Source organism: Chiloscyllium plagiosum, chromosome 41 (assembly GCF_004010195.1).
Source record: "Chiloscyllium plagiosum isolate BGI_BamShark_2017 chromosome 41, ASM401019v2, whole genome shotgun sequence".
Taxonomy (NCBI): domain Eukaryota; kingdom Metazoa; phylum Chordata; class Chondrichthyes; order Orectolobiformes; family Hemiscylliidae; genus Chiloscyllium; species Chiloscyllium plagiosum.
In genome coordinates, this window is record NC_057750.1 from 14,742,934 (window position 1) to 14,750,581 (window position 7,648).

The following is a 7,648-nucleotide window of genomic DNA, read 5'->3' on the forward strand; positions in this document are numbered from 1 at the left end:
CCCCACCAACGCACTGCTCTAACCTACACACCCGCTAATGCATTGCTCCAACCGACACATAACTAACGCACAGCTCTAACGTACGCACCCGGTAACGCATTGTACTAACCCACACGCGCGCTAACGCACTGCTCTAACCTACACACCCACTAACACACTGCTCTAACCCACACACCCAGGAATGCACTGCTCTAACCCAAACACCCACGAAAGCACTGCTCTAACCTACACACCCACCAATGCACTGCTCCAACCTACACACCCGCTCACGCATTGCTCTCAACTACACACCCACTAACGCACTGCTCTAACCTACACACCCATGAAAGCACTGCTCTAACCTACACACCCGCCAACGCACTGCTCTAACCTACCCACCCACGAATGTACTGCTCTAACCTACACACAACTAACACATTGCTCGAACCTACACACCCGCTAACATATTGCACTAACCCACACATGCGATAACGCACTGCTCTAACCCACACACCCACTAACACACTGCTCTAACCTACACACCCACCAATGCACTGCTCCAACCTACACACTCGCTCACGCACTGCTCTAACGTACACACCCACTAACTGACTTCTCTAAACTACACACCCACCAATGCACTGCTCTAACCTACACACCAATCAATGCACTGCTCCAAACTACACACCCGCTCACGCACTGCTCTAACGTACACACACCCACTAACTCACTGCTCTAAACTACACACCCACTTATGCACTGCTCTAACCTACACACCCACGAAAACACTGCTCGAACCTACACACCCACTAGCTCACTGCTCCAACCTGCACACCCGATAACATACTCCTCTAACCTACATACCGCTCTAACCTACATTCCCGCTAACGCACTGCTCTAACCTACACACCCACTAGCTCAGTGCTCTAACCTGCACACCCGATAATATACTGGTCTAACCTACATACCCGCTAACATACTGCTCTAACCTACACATGCACTAACGCACTGCTCTAACCTACACTGCAATAACGCACTGCTCTAACCGACACACTCACTAACGCACTGCTCAAACCTACATACCCACTAAAGCACTGCTCTAACCTACACACCCACTAATGCACTGCTCTAACCTACACACCAGCTAATGCACTGCACTAACGTACACACCCATCAACGCACTGCTATAACCTACACACTCACTAACGCATTGCCCTAACCTACACACCCGCTACTGCACTGCCCTAACCTACACACCCACTAACGCACTACTCTGACCTACACACGCACTAACGCACTGCTCACTGCTCTAACCTGCACACCCGATAATATACTGCTCTAACCTACACACTCGCTAACGTACTGCTCTAACCTACACACCCACTAGTGCACTGTTCTAACCTACACACCCAGTAATGCACTGATCGAACCTACACACCCACTAACTCACTGCTCTAACCTACACACCCGCTAACATACTGTTCTAACCTACACACGCACTAACGCACTGCTCTAACCTTCCATTTACGCACTGCTCTAACCGACACACCCAATAACGCACTGCTCTAACCTACACACGCACTAACACACTGCTCTAACCTACATACCCAGTATCGCACTGCTCTAACCGATACACGCACTAACACACTGCTCTAACCAACACACCCACCAACGCACTGTTCGAATTTACACACCGGCTAGCGCACTGCTCTAACCTACACGCCCACGAAAGCACTGCTCTAACCTACACACCCGCCTACGCACTGTTCTAACCAACCCTACCACGAATGTACTGCTCTAACCTACACACCCACTAACTCACTGCTCTAACCTGCACACCTGATAATATACTGCTCTAACCTACACACTGGCTAACGTACTGCTCTAACCTACACACCCAGTAATGCACTGATCGAACCTACACTCCCACAAACGCACTGCTCTAACCTACACACGCACTAATGCACTGCTCTAACCTACACACCCAGTAACGCACTGCTCTAACCGACACACCCAGTAACGCACTGCTCTAACCGACACACCCACTAACACACTGCTCTAACCTACACACGCACTAATGCACTGCTCCAACCTACACACCCACTAACGCACTGCTCTAACCTACACACTGGCTAACGCACTGCTCTAACCTACATACCCACTAACGCACTGCTCTAACCTACACACCCACTAACGCACTGCACTTACCTACACACCCACTAACGCACTGCTCTAACCTATACACTGGCTAACGCAAGGTTCTAACATACACCCCCACCAACGCACTGCTCTAACCTACACACCCACTAGCTCACTGCTCTAACCTGCACACCCGATAATATACTGCTCTAACCTACATTCCCGCTAACGCACTGCTCTAACCTACACACCCACTAGTTCAGTGCTCTAACCTGCACACCCGATAATATATTGGTCTAACCTACATACCCGCTAACATACTGCTCTAACCTACACATGCACTAACGCACTGCACTAACCTACACTGCAATAACGCACTGCTCTAACCGACACACTCACTAACGCACTGCTCTAACCTACACACCCACTTATGCACTGCTGTAACCTACATACCCGCAAATGCACTGCTCTAACCGACACATCCACTCACGCACTGCTCTAACCTACATACCCGCTAACGCACTGCTCTAACCTACACACCCACTAAGGCATTGCTCTAACCTACACACCCAGTAATGCACTGATCTAACCAACACACCCACCAACGCACCTCTGTAACCTACACATCCACTAACGCACTGCTCTAACCTACATACCCGCAAACACACTGCTCTAACCTACACACCCACTAACGCTTTGCTCTAAACTACACACCCACCAATGCACCTCTGTAACCTACACATCCACTAACGCACTGCTCTAACCCACACACCGGCTAACACAATGCTTAAACCTACACACGCGCTAACGCACTGCTCTAACCCACACACCCACTAACACACTGCTCTAACCTACACACCCAGTAACGCACTGCTCTAACCTACACGCCCACGAAAGCACTGCTCTAACCTACACACCCGCCTACGCACTGTTCTAACCAATCCAACCACGAATGTACTGCTCTAACCTACACACCCAGTAACTCACTGCTCTAACCTGCACACCCGATAATATACTGCTCTAACCTACAAACCGGCTAACGTATTGCTCTAACCTACACACCCACTAATGCAGTGTTCTAACCTACACACCCAGTAATGCACTTATCGAACCTACACACCCACAAACGCACTACTCTACCCTACACTCCCACGAACGCACTGCTCTAAACTACATACCCGCTAACGCACAGCTCTAACCGACACACCCGCTAACACACTGCTCTAACCTACACACGCACTTACGTACTGCTCTAACCGACACACCCACTAACGCACTGCTCTAACCTACACACTAACTAACGCACTGCCCTTATCTACACAGCACGAACGCACTACTCTGACCTACACAACCACTAACGCATTGCGCTAACCTACACACCCGCTACTGCACTGCCCGAACCTACACACCCACAAATGCACTAATCTGACCTACACACACTCTAACGTACTGCTCAAATCTATCCACCCAGTAACGCGCTGCTGTAACCTACATACCCGCTAACGCACTGCTCTAACCTACACACCCAGTAATGCACTGATCTAACCTACACACCCACCAACGCAATTCACTAACCTACACACCCACCAACGCACCTCTCTAACCTACACACCCGCTAATGCATTGCTCTAACCTACACACCCAGTAACGCACTGCTCTACCCTACACACCCGCAAACGCACTGCTCTAACCTACACACCCAGTAACGGACTGCTCGAACCTACCCACCTAGTGACACGCTGCTCTAACCTACACACCCGCTAATGCACGGCTCTAACCTACCCACCCGCTCAAGCACTGCTCTAACCTACACACCCACTAACTCACTGGTCTCACCTACACACCCACCAATGCACTGCTCTAACCTACACACCCACTAATGCACTGCTCTAACCTACACACCCACTAACGCACTGCTCTAACCTAAACACCCACCAAAGCACTGCTCTAACCTACACATCCGCTAATGCACTGCCCTAACCTACACACCCACTAACGCTTTGCTCTAACCTACACACCCACTAATGCACTGCTGCAACCTACACACTGGCTAACAAACTACTCTCACATACACACCCACTAACACACTGCTCTAACCTACACACCTGCTCACGCATGGCTCTAACCGACACACCCACTAACACACTGCTCTAACCTATAGACTGGCTAATGCATTGCTCTAACCTACACACCCACTAACACACTGCTCTAACCTACACACCCACTAACGCACAGCTCTAACCTACACACTGGCTAACGCACTGCTCTAACCTACACACCCAGCAATGCACCTCTCTAACCTACACTCCCGCTAACGCACTGCTCTAACCTACACACCTGCTCACGCACAGCTCTAACCGACACAGCCACTAACACACTGCTCTAACCTACACACTGGCTAACGCACTTCTCTAACCTGCACACTCGCTAATGCACTGCCCTAACCTACACACCCATCAATGCACTGCTATAACCTACACAATCACTAACGCATTGCGCTAACCTACACACCTGCTACTGCACTGTCCTAACCTACACACCCACTAATGCACTGCTCTGACCTACACACGCACTAACGCACAGCTCTAACCTACCCACCCAGTAACGCGCTGCTGTAACCTACACACCCGCAAATGCACTGCTCTAACCTACCCACCCGCTCATGTACTGCTCTAACCGACACACCCACCAACGCACCTCTCTAACCTACACATCCACTAACGCACTGCTCTAACCTACACATCCGCTGATGCACTGCTCTAACCTACACACCCGCATACACACTGCTCTAACCTACACACGCACTAATGCACTGCTCTAACCTACACACCCACTAACACACTGCTCTAACCTACACACTCGCTAATGCACTGCCCTAACCTACACACCCATCAACGCACTGCTATAACCTTCACAATCACTAACGCATTGCGCTAACCTACACACCTGCTACTGCACTGCCCTAACCTACACACCCACTAACGCACTAATCTGACCTACACACGCACTAACGCACTGCTCTAACCTACCCACCTAGTAACGCGCTGCTGTAACCTACACACCTGCTAATGCACTGCCTTAACCTACCCACCCGGCTCACGCACTGCTCTAACCTACACACCCAGTAATGCACTGATCTAACCCACACACCCGCTAACGGACTGCTCTAACCTACCCACCCGCTCACGCACTGCTCTAACCGACACATCCACTAACGCACTGCTCTAACCAACATACCCGCTAACGCACTGCTCTAACCTACACACCCACTAATGCATGCTCTAACCTACACACCCAGTAATGCACTGATCTAACCTACACACCCACCAAACGCACCTCTCTAACCTACACACCCGCTAATGCATTGCTCTAACCTACACACCCAGTAACGCACTGCTCTACCCTACACACCCAGTAACGGACTGCTCGAACCTACCCACCCAGTGACACGCTGCTCTAACCTACACATCCGCTAATGCACGGCTCTAACCAACCCACCTGCTCAAGCACTGCTCTAACCTACACACCCACTAACTCACTGGTCTCACCTACACACCCACCAAAGCATTGCTCTAACCTACACACCCGCTCACGCACGGCTCTAACCAACACACCCACCAAAGCACTGCTCTAACCTACACATCCGCTAATGCACTGCACTAACGTACACACCCACTAACACACTGCTCTAACCTACACACCCACTAACGCACTGCTGTAACTTACTCACACATTAACGCACTGCTCTAAACTACACACCCACTAACACACTGCTCTAACCTACACACGCACTAATGCACTGCTCCAACCTACACACGGGTTAACAAACTGCTCTAACATTGACACCCGCTAACACACTGCTCAAACCTACACTCCCGCTAACGCACTGCTCTAACCTACACACTGGCTAACGCACTGCTCTAACCTACACACCCGCAAACGCACTGCTCTAACCTACACACCCACTAACGCACTAATCTGACCTACACACGCACTAATGCACTGCTCTAACCTACCCACCCAGTAACGCGCTGCTGTAACCTACACACCCGCAAATGCACTGTTCTAACCTACCCACCCGCTCATGCACTGCTCTAACCGACACATCCACTAACGCACTGCTCGAACCTACATTCCCGCTAACGCACTAATCTAACCTTCACACCCACTAAGGCATTGCTCTAACCTACACACCCAGTAATGCACTGATCTAACCTACAGACCCACCAACGCAATGCACTAACCTACACACCCGTTAACGCACTGCTCTAAACTACACACCCACCAACGCACCTCTCTAACCTATACATCCACTAACGCACTGCTCTAACCTACACACCCGCTCACGCAGGGCTCTAACCGACACAGCCACTAACGCACTGCTCTAACCTACATACCCGCTAACGCACTGCTCTAACCTACACACCCACTAATGCACTGCTCTAACCTACACACCCACTAACGCACTGCTCTAACCTACACACCCGCTCACGCACTGCTCTAACCTACACATCCGCTAATGCACTGCCCTAACCTGCACGCCAACTAACGCACTGCTCTAACCTACACACCCGCTCACGCACGGCACTAACCGACACACCCACTAACACACTGCTCTAACCTAAACACTGGCTAACGCACTGCTCTAAACTACACACCCAACAATGCAATGCACTAACCTACACACCCACCAACGCACCTCTCTAACCTACACACCCGCTAATGCATTGCTCTAACCTACACACCCAGTAACGCACTACCCTACCCTCCACACCCGCAAACGCACTGCTCTAACCTACACACCCAGTAACCGACAGCTCGAACCTACCCACCCAGTGACATGCTGCTCTAACCTACACACCCGCTAATGCACTGCTCTAACCTATCCACCCGCTCAAGCACTGCACTAACCTACACACCCACTAACTCAGTGGTCTCACCTACACACACGCTAATGCACTGCTCTGACCTACAGACGCACTAACGCACTGCTCTAAACCTACCCACCCAGTAACGCGCTGCTGTAACCTACACACCCGCAAATGCACTGCTCTAACCTACCCACCCGCTCATGCACTGCTCTAACCGACACACCCACCAACGCACCTCTCTAACCTACACATCCACTAACGCACTGCTCTAACCTACATACCCGCTAACGCACTTCTCTAACCTACACACCCAGTAACCGACAGCTTGAACCTACCCACCCAGTGACACGCTGCTCTAACCTACACACCCGCTAATGCACGGCTCTAACCTATCCACCCGCTCAAGCACTGCACTAACCTACACACCCACTAACGCACTGCTCTAACCTACACACCCATCAAAGCACTGCTCTAACCTACACATCCGCTAATGCACTGCCCTAACCTACACACCCACTAACGCACTGATCTAACCTACATACCTGCAAATGCACTGCTCTAACCTACACACCCACTAACGCACTGCTCTAACCTACACACCCATCAAAGCACTGCTCTAACCTACACTCCCGCTAACGCACTGCTCTAACCTACACACC

At 51.0% G+C, this 7,648-nt stretch overlaps 1 protein-coding gene across 1 annotated transcript in view; it reads right to left on the reverse strand.

Moving 5' to 3' along the window:
* LOC122542711 (spectrin beta chain, non-erythrocytic 4-like) overlaps positions 1 to 7,648 on the reverse strand; it is a 216,701-nt gene that overhangs the window by 8,216 nt on the left and 200,837 nt on the right. The gene's annotated exons all lie outside the window — the stretch shown is intronic.